At 40.4% G+C, this 25,217-nt stretch overlaps 1 long non-coding RNA gene across 2 annotated transcripts; it reads left to right on the top strand.

Moving 5' to 3' along the window:
• Positions 1-3,795: 3,795 nt before the first annotated feature.
• LOC107967770 (uncharacterized) lies at positions 3,796-19,766 on the top strand. 2 transcript variants are annotated; one of them, XR_001708486.3, is made up of 7 exons: positions 3,796-4,075; positions 9,874-9,971; positions 10,617-10,673; positions 12,181-12,282; positions 15,078-15,341; positions 15,788-16,057; positions 18,158-19,766. It is a non-coding gene; the product is annotated as an uncharacterized LOC107967770 (long non-coding RNA). The 2 variants fall into 2 exon arrangements; XR_001708485.2 differs by lacking the exon at positions 18,158-19,766 and having other exon boundaries at positions 3,841-4,075; positions 15,788-16,248.
• Positions 19,767-25,217: the final 5,451 nt, after the last annotated feature.

Consider the following 25,217-nt stretch of genomic DNA (forward strand, 5'->3'; position numbering starts at 1 on the left):
ATGCCTGTAATCCCAGCACTTTGGGAGGCCAAGGCAGGTGGATCATGAGGTCAGGAGTTTGAGACCAGCCTGACCAACGTGGTGAAACCCCATCTCTACTAAAAATACAAAAATTAGCCTGGCGTGGTGGGGCGCACCTGTAATCCCAGCTACTCAGGAGGCTGAAGCAGGAGAATCGCTTGAACCCAGGTGGAGAACGTTGCAGTGAGCTGAGATAGCACCACTGTACTCCAGCCTGGGCAACAGAGCAAGACTTCCTCTAAAAAAATAAAATAAAATAAAATAAAATAAAATAATAAAATAAAATAAAATAAAAAAATTGCTCTCCTCATACAATCCTATGATAGATGTCTATAATTTTATGTTTGATTTTACATCCATCTTTAATCTCCCTCTAGCATCACTAGACTTTTTCTCTCTGTACCTTGAGATGTACATTTTGCTATCTGATTTTTCATCCAAGGGTTGTTTCTTCAATATTCAGATTTAAGGCTATTTAGCTGACAACTGCCAGGGTAATGAAATAGGTTATCAAGAGTTTGTAAGTCTAAGACAGGGAAAAAAAGGAGGTCTTAGGAAACTACAAGATGTGCTTCTATCAGTATGCATTTATGTGTTGTGTACACAGTACTTCACTACTAAAAATATATAAAATAGCTCTAGTTAATTGGCTTAAAGAAAAATAAAAGCACTTAAAACAAATACTTAATCAGAAAAAAGACTAGTCAAATGCTTTTTCAAGTTTATGTGACTTAAGTAAAATCTTTAATAAATAAGCTAGCTTTAAAATTATTGGTAAAGTAATATTTTAAAATGTCTTAAGAATTGCCAGCATACATTTTTGTTTGCATTTATTGGTCAAGCAATTTCATACTTATCCCTGCCAAATACTATAATGTATCAAAATTTGGCATAAGGGTTACAAATCTATAAAACCAACCCAAAACAGAATGATCTTTGCTTGTGTAATTTTTAATAAATAAGACATTGATATTGGTTTAATGAAAATAGCTGTGTCTTGAATTATTTAGTAAAATTACCATAACTTCTAATCTTGTGGTTTTAGGCAGTGTAGTCCACAGGCAGTAAAGAGGTTGTTTTGGGAAAGAACTGTTATTGTCTTTGTTTCAAAGCTAAACTATAAACAAAGTTACTCCTAAAGTTAGCCCAGCCTACACCCAGGAATGAACAAGAACAGCTTGGAGGTTAGAAGCAAGATGGAGTCAGTTAGGTTATATCTTTTTCACTGTCTCAGTTACAATTTTGCAATGATGAGTTTCATAACTTTAAATGTTGACTATCACAGTTTGCATAAATAATCTAGATAAATGATTAAAATAATTAGCTAAATGTAATGGGATAAATACATGTAGACAAACTTGTCATAATTTAGAATATAAAGTTATATTCAATTAAATAATAGATATTTTATTATTTGAGTATTTTCCAATAAAAATACATTGTAGGAAAACATTCTTTCTTTTTTTTTTTTTTGAGACAGAGTCTTGCTCTGTTACCCAGGCTGGAATGCAGCGCTGTGGTCTTGGCTCACTGCAAGCTCCACCTCCCAGGTTCAAGCCATTCTCCTGCCTCAGCCTCCCGAGTAGCTGAGACTACAGGCGCCTGCCACCACACTTGGCTAATTTTTTGTATTTTTAGTAGAGATGGGGTTTCACCATGTTAGCCAGGATGGTCTCGATCTCCTGACTTTGTGATCCACCTGCCTCAGCCTCCCAAAGTGCTTCCTGGCCAGTGAAAACATTCTTTCTAAGAAAAAAAGTGTTCTTTTTAAAAAGGTGAACAATTTTTGTCTAATTCAAAGCTTATTTAAAAGTTATATTGAAACAAGGTAAAAGGAACTAGGAAATAAGAGAGAATAAAGAACATTATAAAAATAAAGAGGTATTTTCTGGTAAGAAAGCTTAAAGAAAAATAATTTTATATGAGAAAGAATCTCGTATGGTAAATTTAGTCCTAGAATAAAATGACCAGTTATTTAAGAAAGAGGGATGTTCAGGACAAACCAGAAAGTCCAAGCATGTCATGAATGATCTGTGTAAGTCACCATAAGAGGATTTATTTTTTTTAAAAAACTTTTCTATGATCAAGTTGTCTGTAATTAAAGGGAAATTATAATGGTATTTCTAGAGATTTGGTTGGACATTAAAAAAGTATACACTAAGGAATTGATTAGAACAATAAAATTTTCTTAAGGGACTGATTTACTCTTAATAAATTACAGGAGATATTAATTTTTTTAACCCAAAGTTCAACTTTTATTTCATCAAAACTATTTTTGGTTTGCTCTCCCCTTTCAAAAGGCATGAAATAATAACACTCTCCTTCAACTCATTTTAAGCCCATATAAGCTTTTTTTCCCTCAAGTTCTGTTTGTTGTGGCCTGATGCTAACAATGTTTTCTTAAAGGTCTAAAGGAAATGTTTTCCTCCAACATAATATTCTGTGCACTTCAGAAGGTCTTTTCTTTTGTCTTTTGGTAACTGACCTAACAGATTATACATTTTATCAAAATAGTTCCTATGCCATTATTATTAAGTTTTGGTTTGCTTAGAAAAAAATTGAGATTAAAAACATTTCCTTAAATTAAGGTTGTACATTCATGTATCTTTCTATATGTGCTTTTAAAGTCCTTGTGACATTGAGTCACAGGGCTTTCACTCCTGGGTCTAAAAAGGACGCCAAGTCCTGCTAAATCTTGAACACTGACAGCAATTTAAGCCTCATTTTCAGGCCCAGTAGAAGATGGCAATCAAAATAAACTGCATTCCTGAGGCACAATGCCAGACATTAAAGCTATTTAACTCCTCAAGGCCCAGGGACTATTGCAGAAGAGGTAGGTGTGTGAGATTGTAAGGGCAAATTTTTAGAGATAAAATAAGTTCTGTTTCTCTGTAAATTAAACATTAATGCCAAAGGCACACTGATGCAAGACCAGCATATAGGCCCCCTGTGGCAGATTAACAAGGTTTTCCTGAAGTATTAACCCACTCCTTAATAAAGGTTATAAAGTTTATAAAAGGCTTATGGAAGTTACATCTTATGGTCAAGATTAAAATTTTATAGATTGTTTATAAACTTTTGGAAAACAAATTGAATTGGCTTCATGGTGTTTTTATTAGGACTTATTGTTTAGAAAATTAAGTCTCCTCTTTCAAAGAATGAAAGTTTTTCTTGAAGAATGAAGCCTTTCTTGAAATCCTTGAGTTATCACTTTGGTTAAATGAATGACTTGTTTTACATTTTGTAAAATAAGTATCACAAAAACCTATTTTGTGATATCAAGTGTTTTAAACCTGATATTTGACAAGCTTTCCAGAATCAAATCATAAATTATGTCTTTTTCCTACCTAATTAATCCTTAAAATATTAGCTTCCCCAAAGTCCAAAGATGACATATTTGGCTTATTTGGCCTAAAAACTATACAGAAAGCATTGTTAAATATGAAATGGTGTTTGGTTTTCTTTGGGCTGTATTTGTATAAATATGTTATTGTTATGTGTTCCAAAATTATGGGAAACTCCTATAATTCTGATATGACTTTGTGTACATTATCAGTAATAATTATAATTGTTACATTAAATTATTTGTGCCACAGAGGTAACACATTTTCTTGTCAATTGTGTCTTTGACTATGACTACCTTAAAGCTTTTTGTCATCCATAGACAATTGTCTTGTTTTGGTCCTCTTTAGAAGGTAGTTTTATAATCAGCTATAGAACTCTAACAGGCTCTCTTGAATGCAGGTTTCTGATAACTTTGTAGATTGTGACATCAGAATAGAGGAAAACTTTCAGGACTCATGGAGAGCTGAAATGTTCATGAATATCAAGCAGAAGAGGAATTAACTACATGGACTGAACTAATAGAAGACTAAAGTAATCATTTTGACTTTCTGCTTAAAACATTGCTGATTATTTGTTTTGTTTTTCAGTGTCAAGGAAACTTTTCTTTGAGCTATTGACAGCTTTTAATAATTAGGTGTACTTCTATGAACAAAATTTGGAGCACATTTATTTCTCTCCACCCAATTTCTCCAGAATTTGGAAACTATTTGTAAGTATTCTTAACTTACAGCAATATAGTTTTTTGCATAAGTGCAATAAGAATCTGTTTTCATTTGTAACAGGACACAATTGGAGAAACTGGTTATTTTACAAGGGCTTTGACTAAACAGGTGTGGTTCCTTTAAAGAAACAAACTTGACTTACAGAGCCAATAAAAGCCTCTTGGGAAAACTGGCCTCATCTTGGGGTCACCAAATCGCTAAGCTAAAGGGAAAAGTCAAGCTGGGAACTGCTTAGGGCAAACCTGCCTCCCATTCTATTCAAAGTCATCCCTCTGCTCACTGAGATAAATGCATATCTGATTGCCTCCTTTGGAAAGGATAATCAGAAACTCAAAAGAATGAAACCATTTTTCTCTCACTTACCTATGACGTGGAAGCTCCCTCCCTGCTTGAATTGTCCCACCTTACTGGACAGAACCAATGTATATCTTGTATATATATATTGGTTGAGGTCTCATGTCTCCCTAAAATGTATAAAACCAAGCTGTGCCCCAACCACCTTGGGCACATGTTGTCAGGACCTCCTGAGGCTATGCCACAGGCTTGTGTCCTCAACCTTGGCAAAATAAACTTTCTAGAATAACTGAGACCTGTCTCAGATATTCAGTGTTCACACCTTCATCACTCTCTGTAGAGTCTTTCTTGCTTCTAAATTCCATTGTCGTAATGATTGAGATGCTAATCTCAGCTGATGAATATCTTTTCTTTCTTTCCCCTCATCCCCATGCCATGTTGTCTAGGAATGATGAATATGTTGAATGGCAGCTGCTTACAAAGACCCCTCCATTTAAGTGATTTAAGTCCAGTTGGTTGCCTGTCTTGAGTTCCAGTAATCAAGGATCCTGGATTCAGTATAAATATTTGGCTGGTGATATTTCCATACTCTTTTTTCCCTTCCCACTTATTCAAATTCTTTCTCCCATGTACACCCACGTCCCAAATTCAGTCTTAAGTAGCTATCCTACTTCCTTGTTTCCATGTTCCGACTTGTAGTCTTAACTGTGAATCTGCTTATGTTCTTATAATCTTCAGTTTGCAATGATTGTCCCCATCAAAAACCACTAATTACGATAGATGCTATAAAACAGATAGAGCAGGAAAAAACATCAGGATGTGGGCCAGGGACAGTGGGTCACATCTGTAATCCCAGCCCTTCTGGAGGCCAAGGCAGGTGGATCATGAAGTCAGGAATTCAAGCCAGCCTGGCCAAGATGGTGAAACCCCATCTCTACTAAAAACACAAAAATTAGCCAGATGTGGTGGCAGGTGCCTATAATCCCGGCTACTCGGGAGGCTGAGGCAGAGAATCCCTTGAACCTGGGAGGCGGAGGTTTCAGTGAGCCAATATCGCACCACTGCACTGCAGCCTGGGTGACAGAGCAAGACTCCATCTAAAAAAATTAATAAATAATAAAATTTTAAAACGCAAATAAAAATCACAATGTGGATAGTCCCAGATTTGCACATGCAGGTACTAGAGGAGCTATAGCTGGTTAAAAACAATATAGGCCAGGCACATTGGCCGACGCCTGTAATTCCAGCACTTTGGGAGGCCAAGCTGGGCAGATCACCTGAAATCGGGAGTTTAAGATCAGCCTGACAAACATGGAGAAACCCCATCTCCACTAAAAGTACAAAATTAGCTGGGCAAGGTGGCACATGCCTGTAATCCCAGCTACTTGGGAGGCTTAGACAGGAGAATTGCTTGAACCAGGGAGGCGGAGGTTGTGGTGAGCCAAGATCGTGCCATTGTACTCCAGCCTGGGCAACAAGAGCGAAAATCCATCTCAATAAATAAATAAATAAATAAATAAATAAAATCTGCTGAAGTTATGGCCAAAGATAATGATGATGGTAGCTAACAATTATTAGGCATTTACTCAAAAATAATTTTTTTTTTTGAGACGGAGTCTCACTCTGTGGTCCAGGCTGGAGTGCAGTGGTGCGATCTCGGCTCACTGCAAGCTCCACCTCCCGGGTTCACGCCATTCTCCTGCCTCAGCCTCCCAAGTGGCTAGGACTACAGGCGACCACCACCACGCCCAGCTAATTTTTTGTATTTTTAGTAGAGACAGGGTTTCACCATGTTAGCCAGGATGGTCTCCATCTCCTGACCTCGTGATCCCCCTGCCTCGGACTCCCAAAGTGCTGGGATTACAGGCATGAGCCACCGTGCCTGGCCTCAAAAATAATTTTTAACACTTAAACCAAATCTTAGTATTTATTAAGTGCTTACCATATTCCAGGCAAAACCACACTATAAACTGGGCATTTAATTATAATATTCATTTTTCAGATGCAGTAAATAACGCACAGAGAGCCTAAGTAACTTGCCCATGGTCACATAGCTAGCAAATTGGTAGTAGAGCTGAAGTAGAACCAGGTCCGTATGACACAGGGCCTTGTCTGTTAACCACCTTACAATTCAGTAATTGCCTCACTGCCTCCTGATGGGTTTTGCCCATCAGGCAAAATAATTCTGAGTATTTGAAAACTGACATTATCCTTTGCTTCATAAGTATGCAAACCCCTAGGGTCAGTAAGGATTCTCAATCAGGAAAAAGTCAATACATATAAAAATATATACAGCAATATATATGTGAGAGGCATTTGAACCAGAGCAACTTAATCTTGAATAGGGACTGGGTTAAATAAGGCTGAGACCTACTGGGCTGCATTCCCAGATGACTGGGCATTCTAAGTCACAGAATGAAATAGGAGATCATTACAAGATACAGATCATAAAGACCTTGCTGATGAAATAGATTATAGTAAAGAAGCTGGCCAAAACCCACCAAAACCAAGATGGTGACAAAAGTGATTTCTGGTTGTCTTCACTGCTACACTCCCACCAGTGCCATGACAGTTTACAAATGTCATGGCAACATCAGGAAGTTACCCTATACTGTCTAAAAGGGGAGGCATGAATAATCCACCCCTTGTTTAGCATATAATCAAGAAATAACCATAAAAATGGGCAACCAGCAGCCCTCAGGGCTGCTCTGTTTGTGGAGTAGCCATTCTTTATTCCTTTATTTTCTTGTAAGCTTGCTTTCACTTTACCATATGGATTTGCCTCGAATTCTTTCTTGTGCAAGATCCAAGAACTCTCTCTTGGGGTCTGGATCGGGACCCTTTTCTGGTAACATATACAGAAAAAGTGAAACAGAAGTATGTATTTAACTAAGAAAATTTCTGATAAGCACTATTTCTCTTACTATTATTTAGTAATAAATTCATATTAATAATCAATTATTTATTTTAAATATTAAATGTATTTGTATGTCAGATGTGTCAACAAAAAGAGTCAAACTCTGTAAAATATTTGAAGATATTTATTCTGAGTAAAATGTGAGTGACCAATGGCCCGTGACATAGCCCCAGGAAAGCCTAACAACATATGCCCAAAGTGGTCAGGCTGCAGCATGGTTTTTATACATCTTAGCAAGACAGTTTGAGCTCAAGAGATCTATCCACCTCAGTTTCTCAAAGTGCTGGGATGACAGGCGTGCCCCACCACGCCTGGCCTCAGGTTTGCTTTATGCCGTTGGCCAAGAGAAGGGGTCCATTCAATTGGTTAGGGGGCTTAGGAATTTATTTTTGATTTACAGATATTTTATTTTTCTGGCAATTAACATCTGTTTAAAATGAGGTTCCTAATTGCTATCCTGGTAAGCTTACTTTTGAGGAAGAAGCTCAGAATGATGTTCTGGTATATTCCTATTTCCTATTTTTCTTTCCATTCACTCCCTTACATTGCCCCCTCATTTGAGATTAATTTCAAAATTAATCAAAATTTATCTAAATTCTATGATCAAGTAGCTGTTGACAAAACGAGTCAAACTCTGTAAAATATTTTTAGAGATTTATTCTGAGCCAAAGATGAGTGACCATGGCCTGTAACACAGCCCTCAAGAGCTCCTGAGAACATGTGCCCAAGGTGGTTGGGGTACATCTTGGTTTTATATATTTTAGGGAGGCATGAGACATCAATCAAATACATTTATGAAATACATTGGTTTGGTTCATAAAGGTGGGACAAATCAAAGCTGGGAGGGCAGTGCTTCCAGTCTATAGGTAAATTTAAACATTTTCTCGTTGACAATTGGTTGAGTTTGTCAAAGACCTGGGGTGATAGAAGGGAAATGATCAGGTTAAGATAAAAGATTGTGGAGACCAAGGTTCTTTTGAAGTCTTATAGTGGCTGCCCTTAGAGACAATAGATGACAAATGTTTCCTATTCAGATCTTTAAAAGGTGCAAGACTTTTAGTTAATCTTTTCAGGATTGGGAGGGCTTGGAAGAAAAAGATCTAGCTATGTTAATAGAGATTCTTTACAGATACAGATTTTCCCCCACAAAGAACGGCTTTGCAAGGCCATTTCAAGATACGGCAGAGAAACATGTTTTGGGGTAAAATATTTTGATTTTCTTCCTTGTTATGCCCAAGTCAGATTGGAAAGTAAGTCACAATATACATGGTTAAATAAAACCCATCTGATGAGAACTGATAGTTTGTAGGGCATGATGCCCCAGACCCCTTAGATAGGAATGTGGGCAAGATTTGAAAAATCAGAGCTCAGTCCTAGCAGCAATGGAAAAAAGTGGTGTTTCCAGGTCTGAAAACCTGATATTGACCTTCTGGCCTGTGGTAGCACATCCAATCTAAGGCAAGCTCCCTCCATGATTTATTCATATGATTTAATGTTTCCTAGGAATTGCCATTACTGAGAAGTTAGGAGTTTCTGTTATTTTTTTCTATCTAAAAACTTCTATGATGGAGTATTTATAAGGAGGAGATTTTCACTAAAGAATAACATTCAGTTTTAGATGATTTAGATTTAGATTTTAGATGATGTCATTTGTTTAGTAACATGAATCAGCACAAGAATCAGTCTGGACATCATACAGAGAATAAGAAAATGAGCTGTTTTCCCCATATAGGAACATCGTGCCAACAGGACCACAATCTTTTCATGGCTGATACCTGATGGTTGAGTAAAGTGTCTAAAGGCATAGCCTGATTATTTCTAAATTAAATGGAATTTATATTTTATGTTTCAAGGACTCTGATGGATTCTTTTCAAGTTGTTTTTGATTGATCTATCATTTGAGAAGGACAATTTTATACACTTCTGGGCTTCTGGCCAACATTTTGACAAGCTGACAACAATTCAAATTTGACTTTGGCATTAGTTTCTAAGAAGACTTTCCTTGCTCTAACTCTAAATGCACGCTACGTCTCTCACTGCCCTCTGTTGGCTGGAACAAGAGGTGCTGGCTCAGGTGGAATTGCTTTATCGGTAACCTAAGATCTGTTTCTAGTGGTAAATGTGCAAGACACTTTGCTCATTAGAGGTTACCCTCCAGAATAGTTTGACCTTAAGTATCTTAAATTTAATCTACATTTTAGCAGATGTAAGAATAATTGGCATCCATCGTGTATAATAATATGGTGGTGTGTGAAGACTATAGACTTTGTAGACAGACATCCTGTTACTGTATGTAACAAGTGATAATTCATCCCTAACTCTTCCCTTACTCAGCTTACCTGGGTCATTGCAGAAAGGAAAGAAACAGTGTTTGCAAAGCACCTTACATAGTTTCTAGGAGAGATGTACTGCTTAATAAATGTTGATCTTCCTCTCTACCCTCACTCATGCTCCCTCATGTACCCACACAAGTATTTCTAGGCGTATTAACCCATCTTGCATTGCTATAAAGGAATACTTTGAGGCTGGGTAATTGATAAAGAAAAGTGGTTTATTTGGCTTATGCTTCTGCAGGCTGTACAAGCATGCCATCAGCATCTGGCAGGCTTCTGATGAGGCTTCATGAAGCTTTCACTTGCAGCAGAAGGCAAGGGGAACCAGTGTGTCACATGGTAAGAAAAGGAGCAAGAGCGAGAGAAGTGGTGCCAGATTCTTCTTAACAATCAGATCTCGCATGAACTAATAGAGTAAGAACTTGCTCATTGCTAGGGAGAGGGTACCACGCCATTCATAAGGGATCCTCCCCTGTGACCCAAACACTTCCCAGTAGGCCTCACCGCCAACACTGGGAATCACATTTCAAATGAGACTTGAAGGGGACAAATATCCCAACTATGCCACTAGGGATGAGTCCATAGCAAAACACCTGTAGATGCATTATTTCATCTCACAACAATCTCCCATCCTGGCAAACGAGTAGTAGAAGCCACACTCCACACAACATTGATTCAAAATTTTGTTTGCCCACATCACACTGGTTCTCCTTCATAGAATTATAAAGTGTGATATCCTTCTACCACCACCATAATTTCTTCCACCTAACACTCTTTTTCATTTTCCTTGGTGCAAAGAACTGAATGTGTTGCAGTCCATTCAATTAACCCAAAATCATATGTTGAAATTCTCATCTTTGATGGGATGGTATGAGATGATGGGGCCCTTGGGAAGCATTTAGAATGAAGCCCTCATGAATGGGATTAGTAACCTTCTAAACTGGACCCAAGAGAGCTCTCTCATCTTCTTTCTGCCATGTGAAGACACAAAGAGAAGAATACCATCTAGGAACCAGGAAGCAGGCCCTCACCAGACACAAAGTAAGTCTTCTGGCACCTTTATCTTGAACTTCTCAGTTTCCAGAGCAGTGAGAAACTGGGTTGTTCAAACCACCCAGTTTGCGGTATTCTATTGTAGCGGCCCAAATGGACTAAGACACTAGGATAAAAAAAGTCTTTGTTAACTGCTCATTTTTCATAGTTGGATGCCACTAAATATTGTTTAACATGGGTAAAATTAGAAATAGAGGAGATTGGCTGGGCACGGTGACTCATGCCTGTAATCCCAGCACTTTGGGAGGCTGAGGTGGGTGGATCACAAGGTCAGGAGTTCGAGACCAGCCTGGCCAATATGGTGAAACCCCATCTCTACTAAAAATACAAAAATTAGCCTGGTGTGGTGGCAGGCACACATAGTCCCAGCTACTCGGGAGGCTGAGGCTGAAGAATTGCTTGAACCTGGGAGGCAGAGGTTGCAGTGAGCTGAGATCGTGCCACTGCACTCCAGCCTGGACAACAGAGTGAGATTCAGTCTCAAAAAAATAAGAAAAAGAAAAGAAAAGAAAAGAAAAAAAGAAATGAAGATTATGTAGAGGTAACAATTAGGGAAAAATAAAGACAGAAATAGTCAAAAGTGGTTACCCAATGGGAGTGGTACTTGAAATGGGTAAAGAGGAAGACAGGGGACTTTTACTTTGATTTTAGACTTTTTGATTTTTTTTTAACATATGCACATATTGTTTATAATTATCTTTTTAAACTTTCAAATCTTTCCTAAATAGTATAGTTCAGAGATACTTAAGGCTTAATGTCTGTGCCTGAGGAATGGTAAGGTGTTTTGCTAGGTATATTTGTTAAGGTAGGCTATTGCTATAAGAAATTAACCTCAAAATATATTTTGTCTCAAATACCACAGAAGTCTATTTCTTGGTCTCAGAACAAGTCAGCTCCAAATGGGTGAGATGGGGCTGGAGAAGTGGGAGGAGGAAGAGGGAGGATTGTCTGTTCCACACAATCAATGGAGGACCCAGGGTGGCAGAGGCTCTGCCATTTTCAGCATGTGGTTAAGGTCACCTGAGAATTAACATCCAGCCAGCAAAAGGGAGAGGAACACAAAGAGGTATGCCTAGGAGAATTGTTGTGGACCAGGCCTGTAGTGCTGCACATTGCTTCTGCTCAGACTGCATTGATTGGAACTCAGTCCATTGGCCACACCTAATTGCAAGAGAGGCTGAGAAATATGAGCCAGCTGAATATCCAGGAAGAAAAGAATGTGGATTTTGGTTAGCAGCTAGCAGTTCTGTCACACAGGATTACAATATATCCTTTTATGATCCCTACTTTGGAGGACCCATAATGAAGCCTCATAATGCTAGGACAAAACTCCTACTCTAAAGATAGGATGTAAAAGATTCTTTTTGGCACAGCCCCTCAGCCCACCTCTAATTTCAGCTTAAATTGAACAGTTCCCAAGCTCAGTGTCCAGTGACCCACACTTTGTGGCCTTGTAACTCTCAGTTATTCTGCTCTGTGTTTTTTTTCTCCGAAGCCGCAGGAGCTCCCTCAGCCCATATGCAGAAGAGCCCAAAAGTACAGGGAGAATTAACACCATAGGGACAAACCTCAACCAAAGATATAACGGATAAGGCAGGTAAGAGCCGGTTTGTTGGAGGCCACACAAATGTTTCTTATGATTAGGCATAATTGAAGCCTGTCAGTAACAATATGAACCTGTGATCAATTAAGCAGCTGACCAATCATTACCTCCTCCTCCTTGCTCTTGTTACCCAATAAATACAAAGGGCTGTAGAAGCTCAGGGACTGCCTTTGCTCACTAGAAGCAGGAAGCTCTCTTCTTCCCCATGCTAGCCTTTCCTTAAAATAGTTACTTTTGTTTTTTGTTATCATTTCTATGTTCGTCCCTTCATTCAGTCCTGTAATGACAGTCTCAAGCAGTAACAGTAGTAACTGCTGTAATGATAGTCTCAAGTAGTAGTAGTAGCAGTCAGCCACAAGTGGCGCCTGAACAGGGACTAATAGGGACTATCAGGGACAGAGACCTGAAGAGACCTGAAGGGACCTGAAGAGGCCTACAAGGACAAGTAGAGATAAGTAGAGATAAGAGATAAGAGATAAGAAAGAGATAGGAGATAAGAAAGAGATAGGAGATAAGAAAGAGATAGGAGATGAGGAAGAGATGAGAAAGAGACAGGAGATGAGGAAGAGATGAGAAAGAGACAGGAGATGAGGAAGAGATGAGAAAGAGATAGGAGATGAGGAAGAGATGAGAAAGAGATAGGAGATGAGGAAGAGATGAGAAAGAGATAGGAGATGAGGAAGAGATGAGAAAGAGATAGGAGATGAGGAAGAGATGACAAAGAGGAGATGAGGAAGAGATGAAAAAGAGATAGGAGATGAGAAAGAGATAGATGAGGAAGAGATAGGAGATGAGGAGGAGATGAGGAAGAGATAGGAGATGAGGAGGAGATGAGGAAGAGATAGGAGATGAGGAAGAGATGAGGAAGAGATAGGAGATGAGGAAGAGATAGGAGATGAGGAAGAGATAGGAGATGAGGAAGAGATGAGGAAGAGATAGGAGATGAGGAAGAGATAAGAGATGAGGAAGAGATAGGAGATGAGGAAGAGATAGGAGATGAGGAAGAGATAGGAGATGAGGAAGAGATAGATAGGGGACAGCTAGGGGATAGGTAGGGACTTGTAGGAACTAACAGGTGCCATAGGGACAGATAGGGATAAAGACTAGCAAAGACTAGCAATACAAGGTCAGTGCCCTAAAGAGGTACAAAAGTAGAGACTAGCAAAGACTAGCAGAGATTTGCAGGGACAGACAGGGTCCTATAGGGACTTGAATGAGGAAGGTCTGCTGGAACATAAAAAACTAAAGCCCAGAAAAAACTAAAACCAACCAGATGAACTAGATACCCCGTTACAAGTCTGCCAGCAGCAACATAAGGTCAGTGCTCTAAAAAGGTACTGGTCAGTGCCCTAGAGGTACAAAGAACAGGAAGTTTTTGAATCAGGGTAACATGAGGAAGAATTTGGTTATTTCTTTTCTTTTTTGTTTGGAGTTTGGTATGTACCATCTTTTTGTTATTATTTCGGGGTTTAATCGAATTTTTTGCCCCAACTACAGCACCTATTGAAAGTGGTGAACAGGAAAGGGAGAATGGAAATTGGCTTGTACCATCTTTTGTGGCTACAGAAGGGCTAACTTTAGCTTCGGCTTTCATGGATTGTAGACATGCACTGGCACCTGTGAGATGTACAGAGGACTTGAGAGGTTTTCTCGGAGCTTGTCAGGATGTGGGAAATGAGCTTCATTGCTCTGCAGTATTGACTCAGGCAATGGCTAATTTGGTAACTGACAGATCTAAAAGAAGCCAAGGGTCAAGCCCTAAAGTGGGAAAGTGTTATAAGTGTAGAAAAATTGGAGGTTTCAACAGAGAATGCCATCAGACCTCTGGCAAAAACAGATCTTGTAATACAGTTCCCCTCTTACCAGAAAAAGTGTCAGGACTTTGCCCTCCTTGCAATAAAGGAAACCATTGGGCTAATCAATGCCACTCAAAATTTCATCAAAATGGCACCCCCCCCGTCGGGAAGCGAGAAGGGGGCCTAGACCCGGGCACTTCAAACTAAGAGGACATTCCCCATCCAGGCCACAACTCCATCTCAGGGGTGGGTTTCCAAAGGCGCATTGATTCCCTCTCCCCAGGAACACCTGGAAACACAGGATTAGCTCTCCTAGCTAGAGAACAGATTACGTTAATTGAAAGAAACAAACTCACTAAGATTCACACTGGCATTTGGGGATCTTTGCCAACAAGATACATGGGACTGATTTTGGTAAAAGCTGTCTTAACTTACAGGCCCAGGAGTTGTTGATTTTGATTGTGAAGGAGAAATTCAGGTAGTAGTAATGCCATAAGATCTTTGGGTTTTTGAACCGGGAGAGTGCATTGCTCGTTGTTGCTTATTCCCTATAAATTGTACCCTTCTCTACGCAAGAAGAAACGAGATCAGGGATTTGGAAGTACAACTACATGGGAGATTTATTTATCACAACCCATAGTATCTCATAGACCCACTTGCGCAGTGTAGATTGAAGAAAACTTTTGTGGGTTTATGGATATAGGAGCAAGAGACTGGGCTTTCGTGGTAATAGATCTTGAGGATTGTTTACAAGAAGGATAAGCCTCGATTTGCTTTTTCTGTGTCTTCTGTTAATCAGAAAGAGCCTGTTTCTTGTTATCAATGGAAAGTTTTACCCCATGGCAATTAACTAAGAGGCAGAGGCTGAGTTGCAGCTTGTAGAACAAATCCTTCAGCAATGACGTGCCTGCTGGCTACAGCCACACAAGACTTTTGCTTCTGTTTCGCTAGATTTACTAACGTGGGGTCGACGGTATGCTTGTGTTTTTGCAGGAGATGAACAAAGCGTGTGGGTGCCCTCAAGATGTGTATGACTATGGAACAGGAGACTGGAGGGACCCATGGATTCCAACCATGGACCTGGTTCCCCCAGTATGAGCCACAAGCCAGTTGAATCTGAATGCGAAGACGGAACGAGGACCAACTGGAGTCACACTGACATCAACCCCCATAACATGGGGACAGATCAAGAAAACCACACAGAAAGCTGAGAAACTGCTGGAGCACCAGGGTTTCACCTTTTGCTGGAACTCAGAGGTACAATCAATGCTTAACGGACCAATGCTTTGACTGAGCTCCTCTCTACCCTGAATACAAGAGACCCTAATAGTTAGGCAGGAATATCATCGTTCCTATTCAGCATGATGTTGCAGAAGATGGACCTTCATCCTTCTGCAACCCTTAGGATTAAGGGTCCTCTTGTAAAAGGGAAGGGGGAAATATGTAAGAAGCATTCAAACCAGAGCAACTCCATTTTGAATAAGGCCTAGGGAAAATGAAGCTGGATCGCCAACTGGCAATTAAAGGCTGCACAGCCTGCAATTGCCTTGCTCAATTAATTTAAAAACAAAAAGAAGGAGATGTTGGAGGCTGCACAAATGTTTCTTATTATGGTTTTCTATATCACCATAAAAACTTTTTTAGGCTTTTTAGGGGGGCCTGAGAACTCAGGATCTTAGTCTTCCTATACTATCTACCTGCAGTGCCTGTCTCACTGACCCTATGAAGGAGAAGGATCTGCAGAGCACATTCTCAGGACATCTACCCATGAGGCTGGTGGGACTCTTGTGATTGCTACTTGAATTGGAATAATCGGAACGGACACATGTAAAAGGAATGCAGAAGGACCAGACAGATCTCTTCAAATGTAAACCTATGACTTAAAATTCAGTTTCATGAGCACTGTGGGAGACCTGAGTTTTTAACAGCTGGAGCCAATAGTGAAGATAGATCTGGAAATTTAATTATCCATGGTAAGCACAAATAATCAGAATTTCGGTTGACAACTGGGAGGCCTCCTTTCCTTCCTGCTATCGTCATCTTAAGCCTACATTGAAATATGTGGCTCCTAAGGTCTTCACTGGTTGGAACCCAGAAATATCTTCTCATGCATTTTATTTGGTTAGCAGGCTTAATTTAAATAAAGCATCAGGTGAAGACTTTCTCCTATCAAAATTATTCAAAGCCTCTTCTAAATGACTTCCTCCAAAATACAGACCCATCTGTTTGTTAAACACTTCATTTAAACTTAATGCCTATTTCTCCCTAAAAATATGTCAGATTGAGGATTTCTGGGTCAGTATTTTACACAAGATTCAACAGTCTCAAGTCCTGATACTTCATTATTCCCTAATGGAAAAATTTATCAGGAATAATTGTTAGTTGCCTCACCTTTTTCTTGAAATTAAATGGGCCTAACTTTAAAAAAACTTAGAGAATTATAGACTTGGTTTTTCCTGTTTTTAACTTACTTCTCTTCTGCCTTTAACTCTGGACAAGAATGACTCTAGGGTAAGCTGCCTGAGCGCAGTATTAACTTCCAGTTGGTTCTTCATTTTTTATTTTGAGACAGAGTCTTGCTCTGTCACCCAAGCTGGAGTGCTGTGGTGCAATCTCGGCTCACTGCAAACCTCCTGAGTTTAACCAATTCTGAGCAATTTTCCTGCCTCAGCCTCTGGAGTCACTGGGATTACAGGTGCCCACCACTGTTCCCAGCTAATTTTTGTATTTTTAGTAGAGACGGGGTTTCACCTTGTTAGCCAGACTGGTGAACTCCTGACCTTAAGTGATTCGCTTGCCTCCGCCCCGCAAAGTGCTGGGATTACAGGCATGAGCCACTGCGCCTGGCCTGGTTCTTGTACAAAAGCTGCATTTTAACATCTTGGCAAGAGTCAATATCTGCATCCTTACTAATCTGCCTTCTAGTAAACCAGGTAGCTAGATTGAGGGCCCTGAAGCAGGACTGTGAGTCTGACTCCCACACTTCTTCTGATTTTTTTAATAGTAAAAACACATAACATTAAATTTACCATCTTAACCATTTTTAAGTGTACAGTTCAATAGTGTTAAGTATATTCACATTGTTGTGCAACAGATCTCTGGAATGTTTTCATCTTGCAACACGGAAACTCGATACCCATTAGACACAAATTCCCCCTCCCACCTCCAGCCCTTGGTAACCACCTTTCTGCTTTGTGTTTCTATTATTTTGACTACTTTATTTTGTTTTTTGTTTTGTTTTGAGACAGAGTCTCGCTCTGTTGCCCAGGCTGGAGTGCGGTGGTGTGGTCTTGGCTCACTGCAACCTCCAACTCCCGGGTTCAAGTGATTATCCTGCCTCAGCCTCCCAAGTAGCTGGGATTATAGGCATGAACCACTGTGCCTGGCCTTGATTTTGACTACTTTGGATACTTCATGAGTGGAATCATACAATATTTGTCTTTTTGTGCCTAGTTTATTTTGCTTAGCCTATGTCCTCAAGCTTTGTCCATGTCCCCACACTTTCTTTTTCACCACTCTTTGAATGGTAGAAAACTGTTGGGTGACCTGGGTTCATCTCCCTCTGCTGGAGGCATGAACTAGGAATGGTTTTAATGTTGCTCAAAATTGAACTTTTCACAATTAGAAGCATTTTGTGGCTTTTTCTATCTGTCGTGAGTGATTGGTAAAAATTTCTTTGAAAATCTTCCATGCTAAGTCACCTCATTCATGCTCTAGAATGGAAAACTAGGGGTACTTGAATTTGTTCACTTATTGAGGGCCCAGAATAGGCCCTTTAGAATGATCATCCCTTGATTACAGGAACTCTTTCAGTGTACCTTTGAAATCAGGTAGATTGTATTTTACAAAAATGGCTGCAACAGAATTTCTAGCCCTACATGCTCTTCTTAACCCTGCCACTTCCCCATCAACACTTGGAATTACATCCCCTTTGCTTGAACCTGGGCAGACATTTGTGCATGCCTCAATGAACAGAATGTAGTATAAGTGCACGACTTCCAAGGATGGCTCATAAAAGAGAATATAACTTCTATCTGATTCCCTCTCTGTCTCTCTCGGACATGCGCCTTTAGAGTCCTGAGCCACCTTGTAGGAAGTCCAGTTATCCTAAAGTCAGACTGCTGGAGAGACCATGTGAAAACACTCCATAGAAATGGAGTTGTCCAAGGAGCCAGTTGTTCCAGCCCCCAGCTGACTGAGTCTTCCTAGCCTGGCAGCAGACATGTGAGTAAGCAAGCCTTCAGATGATGCCAGCCCCAGCCGCTGTCTGACTGTAACTGCATGAGAAAAGCTGAGCAAGAACTACCTAGATGAGCCCTGTCAACCTCCACAACCATGAGAGATAATAATAATGACCACTGTTGTTTAAACCACTAGGTTTTAGGGTGGTTTTCTAGGCAGCAATAGATAATGGGAACAGACCGCTAGTCATCCACTTATCCTAAAGAAGGTTAGATGACTTATGTTTCATAAAACCTTGTTGTATTAGTCTGTCTTCCCACTGCTAATAAAGACATACCTGAGATTGAGTAATTTACAAAGAGAGGTTTAATGGGCCCACAGTTCCACATGGCTGGGGAGGCCTCACAATCATGGCAGGAAGGCAAAAATACACATCTTACATGGCAGCAGGCAAATAGAGAATGAGCGCCAAGCAAAAGGGGTTTCCCCTTAAAAAACCATCCGATCTCACGAGAACAGTATGGGGGAAACCGCCCCCATGTTTCAAATATCTCCCACTGGGTCCCCTCACCCCTGTACCCCCCACACAACACGTGGTAATTATGGGAGCTATGAGATGAGATTTGGGTGGGGACGCAACCAATCCATATCACTTGTAAAAAATCCCATTTGTTAACTAAGATATACACTACCACCTTAAAGCAACAACACAGAACAACCACCCTTCAGGCCTTGATAGAGTATAATCTCCAACAATCTGCTCCGAACCCTAATCAAAGGTTGATATGGTTTAGCTGTGACCCCACCCAAATCTCATCTTGAATTGTAGTTCCCATAATCCCCACAGGTTGTGGGAGGGACCAGGTGGAGATAATTAAATCATAGGGGTGATTTCCCACATCCTGTTCTTGTGATAGTGAGTTCTCACAAGACCTGATGGTTTTATAAGGGGCTTCCCCCTTCACTGGACACTCATTCTTCTTGCTGCTGCCATGTAAAGAAGGACATGTTTGCTCCCCCTTCTGCCATAATTGTAAGTTTCCTGGGGTCTCCCCAGCCATGCTGAACTCTGAGTCAATTAAACCTCTTTCCTTTATAAATTACCCAGTCTCGGGTATTTCTTCATAGCAGCATGTGAAGGGACTAATACAAAGGTCTCATTAAGTGAGGTGATCTCACTGGAGAAGTGTTTGAAGGACTTGTACTCCTCTGGATTTTCTAGAAGTATTCTTTGATTTAATGACAATTTTAGAAAGTTTCCATCTCGAGCCATGCTTCCTTGGTCTGTGTTAGAATTGCCCTCAGTGAGTTGGGCTGTAGGTTATGCTGCAGGTTTCGTGCTACAAGACAGCTTTAGGAAAGCTCCGTTGCATTTGCTACAGGATATTCTTACAAATATCATTGAGGACACTGTTTACCACATCCATCAATGTCCCAGATATAAAACTCCATACTAGAAATTTCTTTTAGAGCTAAATTCCAATAAAAGCTTGAGAAACTAAGGCAGGGAGTGGTGCTCACCCCTGTAATCCCAGCACATCGGAAGGCCAAGGCAGGTGGATCCCCTGAAGTCAGGAGTTCGAGACCAACCTGGCCAACATGGGCAAAACCCCATCTCTACTGAAATATGAAAATTAGGCGTGGTGGCGAGTGCCTGTAATCCCAGCTACTTGGGAGGCTGAGGCAGGAGGATCGCTTGAACCCAAGAGGGAGAGGTTGCAATGAGCTGAGATCGCGCCACTGTACTCTATCCTGGGCGAGAGTAAGACTCTGTCTCAAAAAAAAAAAAAAAAAAAAAAAAAACTTGAGAAACTAGAATGTTTTGCCTTTTGCCTTTATAGTCAAGAGAATCACGATTAGCCTTTATTTTCGCTTTTTTAGCAGAAAACTCAAATTCAAATCTGTGGCTCAGCTTAGAAAATAATGTGGAGCCCTATTGCTTGTATATCTCATTTCATTCCATTCACTTGTTGTTTTTTCCTAATGTATGTTTCTCATGATCCTGGCTTTATTATTTATATTTTATGTTTGATCAAATGTATTGTAAGCTTTTTCAAATCCCTTGTAGAAGAGAACATAATACTAATTTTTTTTTTTAAGACAGAATCTCACTGTTATTACCCAGGCTGGATTACAGTGGTGTGATCACAGCTCACTGCAGACTCCACCTCTTGGGCTCAAGCAATCCTCCCACCTCAGCCTCCTACGTAGCTGGGATCACAGGCAAGTGCCACCATGCCCAGCTAATCTTTTGATTTTCTGTAGAGATGGGGTCCCCCCATGTTGCCCAGGCTGGTCTTGAACTCCTGGGTACATGTGATCTCCCCACCTCAGCCCCCCAAAGTGTTGGGGTTACAGGCATGAGCCATCATGCCTGGCCCATAATAATTATAAAGAGAGAGATGAATGAAGATAGGAATAAGTAAATTACCCTTGTGAGATCTCAGCAAATTATAGGCCTCCCACAGGTCTGGTTTAATGATTTATTCATTTACTTTTAAATGTGGATTAAGCCTGGGTGCCATGGCTCACGCCTGTAATCCCAGCACTTTGGGAGGCCAAGGCAGGTGGATCACCTGAGGTCAGGAGTTCAAGACCAGCCTGGCCAACATGATGAAACCCCATCTCTACTAAAAATACAAAAAATTAGCTGGGTATGGTGGCAGCGGCCTGTAATCCCAGCTACTCAGGAGGCTGAGGCAGGAGAATCACTTGAACCCAGGAGGCGGAGCTTGCAGTGAGTCAAGATTGTGCCACTGCACTCCAGCCTGGGCAGCAACGAGAGCAAAACTCCATCAAAAAAAAAAAAATTGTGGATTAAGCATCTACTTTCAATCAGGCATTATATTAGGGAGAGTCACAGCTGAAAAGATTTTTTTTTAAAACACACAGTTTTTGCTTTCAGGGAAACAGAATGTCTGAGGGTGGTCCAGACATTTAGCGCTCAGTAGCAGCAGCTAATGATTTCAAATGGTGACATCTTTGAGGTCCCATAGACATCATAAAACCAGATCTCTTAATCTCTCTCATAAATAAGCCGGGGGAAGAAAGTAGGGAGCAGACATTAGATGAACATGATCTTTAGGTTCCTGGCCAGAAACTTCCAGAGGCTACCATCTCAAAAATTCCTCCCAGTTTTAGAGAAATTGTTTAAGTTGTCCCTTAGACCTGGATCACTACTTCTACGCTGACCAATTTGTTTATCCTCTGTGAGGCCAACACTTGTAACTCTCTGGTTTGTGACCTGGCTGCTAGTTCTACTTCCATACTGATTCTTTGATTCCTACGCAGGTCTTCTATAGTCTTCATTTGTATCAATTAGGTAAACTTTTACGTCTGTCTCTTAGGACGCACCAAGGTGTCCTCCAAACCTGGGAACTCTCAGCTTCTCCTCTTGCCAATGGTGACAATAAATCTAATCTTCCTTGTCAACCTTAAGCCTTGGAGTTCTGGCCCATGTCATTATTGCTGACAGTGTTTCTGTGAAAGTTTCTACTGTCCTTTGAGCTCTGTACTCTTGTCTTTTAAAGCTCTTCCTGTTACTTAAGATATTTTGCCCTTTTTCTAAGAGAGCTTTTCCTTACCCACTCTGCAACATTCCTGGAAAATGTGGTTATTAATTCCATTATTCTAGAATCTAGATTCCAAAGCAGATGCTTTATTTGCTAATGTAAATATTCATAAATGCTTTGTAAATAAATAATCCCTTCTGGCTTCTCTAAATGCTGGGTTCCAGGCATTTGTAACAAAAATGCAAATAAGCCTGCCCTTCTGTAGGCCCTTGTCTATGGGCTTTTAATAAACTATAGTACTCTGAGCTAAATTTACATAGGTCTACATTGCTTTTTTGAAATATTAATATGCTATCTTCCATCGACCTAATAAGAGATATGTGACCTCAGCTAATTTCCCTGGCAAATAATTTGTCAAAAAGTTGAATATTCTTCTTGGCAAATAATCCCCATGGCTGTCATTTTTCTAAATGTAACATAAAAAGAAAGCGTTTCCCCTTCTCATATACAGGAAAATCATTTAGAGGTGACTTTAGCAACTGTTCTTTGACACACCCACATCATCTGCCACTGAGCATTCTGTGCTCAGTGATTGCTCGAAGTGTCAGTGCTGCAGAATAAAACCACATTCAGGTGATGATGGCCCCATGACTCAACACAACCCCAAAGGTTGAGGATATCCCTCTCCAATATAGTACATTTCATCTGCTCTAGCGTTTCATTAATACCATCCACCCTCCCTTCCCCTAACATTTTGTCAAATAAATATCCACCTGTAAGAACTATCTAAATGACTTTCACTGCTGTTTTGAAGGATTTGGTTCAAAAACATAATTTGTATCTTCTTGTCCTCCCAGTTGGTGGTATTAAGAAAATCTTAGAGCAAAACCTCCATGCTGTGCTTCTACAGAGAATAATTAGGTCTATCCCATAACCAAAGCAGATTTTATATACAACTCACTTATTTCTTTAACCAGAACATTCTTTTTCATAGAAACTGGTTCCACATCTGCTTTTTCCCCTGTATCTTTAAGCACTCCTATTACCTCAGCAACTGGCCATTACCAATAGAAGCCATACGTCATTAGAGAAAGCCTGCAGGAAATCCTCTGGGCAAAGAGCAATATGTGTTAATTGCTACTGAGCACTAAGAAAATATATTCAAGTGGGAAACATCTAGTTATTTTTCTTATGCAAACATAATCACCCATGATAAAACTGAGATGACCGGCACTGGGGTACTTCAAGGTCTTAAAACAATACTGACTTCATGGCCTACTCTGTCAGTCAGAACACTTTGTATTGCAAGTGACAGAAAATCCATCACTTTTTTTTTTTTAAGACAGGGTCTCATTCTGTCACCCATGCTGGAGTACAGTGGCATAATCTCGGCTCACTGCAACCTCTATCTCCTGGGTTCAAGCAATTCTTATGCCTCAGCCTCCCGAGTAGCTGGGATTACAGGCACCTGCCACCACGCCTGGCTAATTTTTGTGTTTGTAGTAGAGACGTGGTTTCACCATGTTGGCCAGGCTGGTCTTGAATTCCTGACCTCAAGTGATCTGCCCACCTCAGCCTCCCATAGTAATGGGATTACAAGCATGGGCTACCATGCCCAGCCAGAAAATCCATCTTTAAATGATTTAAATAACAAAGGCAAATTTTTGGCTCATGAAACTCACAGGCTAAGATTGAGAACTGGTTCTAAAAAGAGGCTTGAGCCTGCAGTACAAACCGTGTCACCAAGGGCCAGATTTCTCTCTCTCTCCACTCAGTGTTGGCTTCATCCTCCGTTTCCACGCTACAGCCCTTGTGTGGTTCTACAATTTTCTTGATAACAAAATGGCTGCAGAAGTTCCAGCACATTCCATCACAGCACACCATCCAGACAGATGCATGTAGTTTCTGAAGAACTGAGAGGCTTTTCTAGAAGCCTAAGCAGACATTTCCTTGAGCTTCATCAGCTGTATTGAACATGACCATCCCTAAACAAATAACTGGTATCTAGGAAATGAAGTTGGAGCTGAGGGTAGCTGTCCCCAAAGAAAATCAAGATAAGGAATGAATCTGGGGCAGTGGAAACAATGTCTATCAAATCTTCCTACCCTGTGTACATTTACCCTGTTTTCCACAATTCCCTGCTCTACCTGAGAAACCCTTGCTCATCTAAACTGATGTAATTTTGCTGTTTTTAACTCAGGGGACCACTTTCACTAGGTTACCTTATCTACTGCCAAGGTCTTAAATACCATCCAGGTGACATGCCTCTTTAAAGAAATCCTTTCAGTCCAGACCTTTCTCCTGAATGTAAAAAAAGATGTTCTCAACCATCTACTAGATATCCACATTTGTTTTTCTCAAAAGCATTTCAAACTATTGTGGGGTTTTGTTTGTTTTCTTTTTGAGACAGAGTCTCACTCTTGCTGGAGTGCAGTGGCACGATTTTGGCTCACTGCAGCCTCAGCCTCCTGGGCTCAAGTGATCCTCCCACCTCAGCCTCCCGAGTAGCTGGGACTACAGGCATGTGCCACCATGCCAGCTTAATTTTTTGGTTGAGACAAGATTTCACCATGTTTTCTAAGCTGGCCTTGAACTCCTGGGCTCAAACAGTCTGCCTGCCTTGGCCTCCCCAAATGTTGGGATTACAGGCGTCAGCCACCACATCCAGCCACCAAAGTATTCTTTTTAAAAAAGAAGCCTTATATTTTAGAGGTAGATGGTAAAATCTTTACAGAAGAAATGATATGATATTTGGGATTTGCTTCAGAATATTTCAGTGGAAGGAGAGCAAGTAGTGTCAGGATGGCTGAACCATTAGATGAATGGTTGAAGCTGAAGGTGAGTACGCATGACGTTATTATACTGTTCTTTGCACTTTTGTGTATATTTGACACTTTTCATGAGAAACCTTTTTAAAGGCACTTTGAACTCAACATGTTTGTGCAAGTTAAGGTATAGATTCAGCCGGTCGCGATGGCTCACACTTGTAATCCCAGCATTTTGGGAGGCCAAGGCAGGTGGATTACCTGACGTCAGGAGTTGGAGACCAGCCTGGCCAACATGGTGAAATCCCATCTCTACTAAAAATAACACAAATTAGCTGGACGTGGTGGCAGATGCCTGTAATTCTAGCAACTTGGGAGTCTGAGGCAGGAGAATTGCCTGAATCCAAGAGGTGGAGGTTGCGGTGAGCCAAAATTGTGCCACTATACTCCAGCCTGGGCAACAAAAGCAAAATTCTATCTCAAAAAAAAAAAAAAAGAAGAAAAAGAAAAAAAAGATACAGTTTCAGCCACATGAAAAGAGACCTAAAACAATACAACATAGTTTTAGAGGAGAAAAGATCTTTTTCTCTCATGTAAAAGTCTAGCATAGGACTCTCCAGGGTCAGGGGCCCAAGTTCCTTCTATCTTGTTGCTCCACTATTCCTTTGCTCTTC

The sequence above is a fragment of the Pan troglodytes genome, chromosome 10 (assembly GCF_028858775.2).
Source record: "Pan troglodytes isolate AG18354 chromosome 10, NHGRI_mPanTro3-v2.0_pri, whole genome shotgun sequence".
Lineage (NCBI taxonomy): Eukaryota > Metazoa > Chordata > Mammalia > Primates > Hominidae > Pan > Pan troglodytes.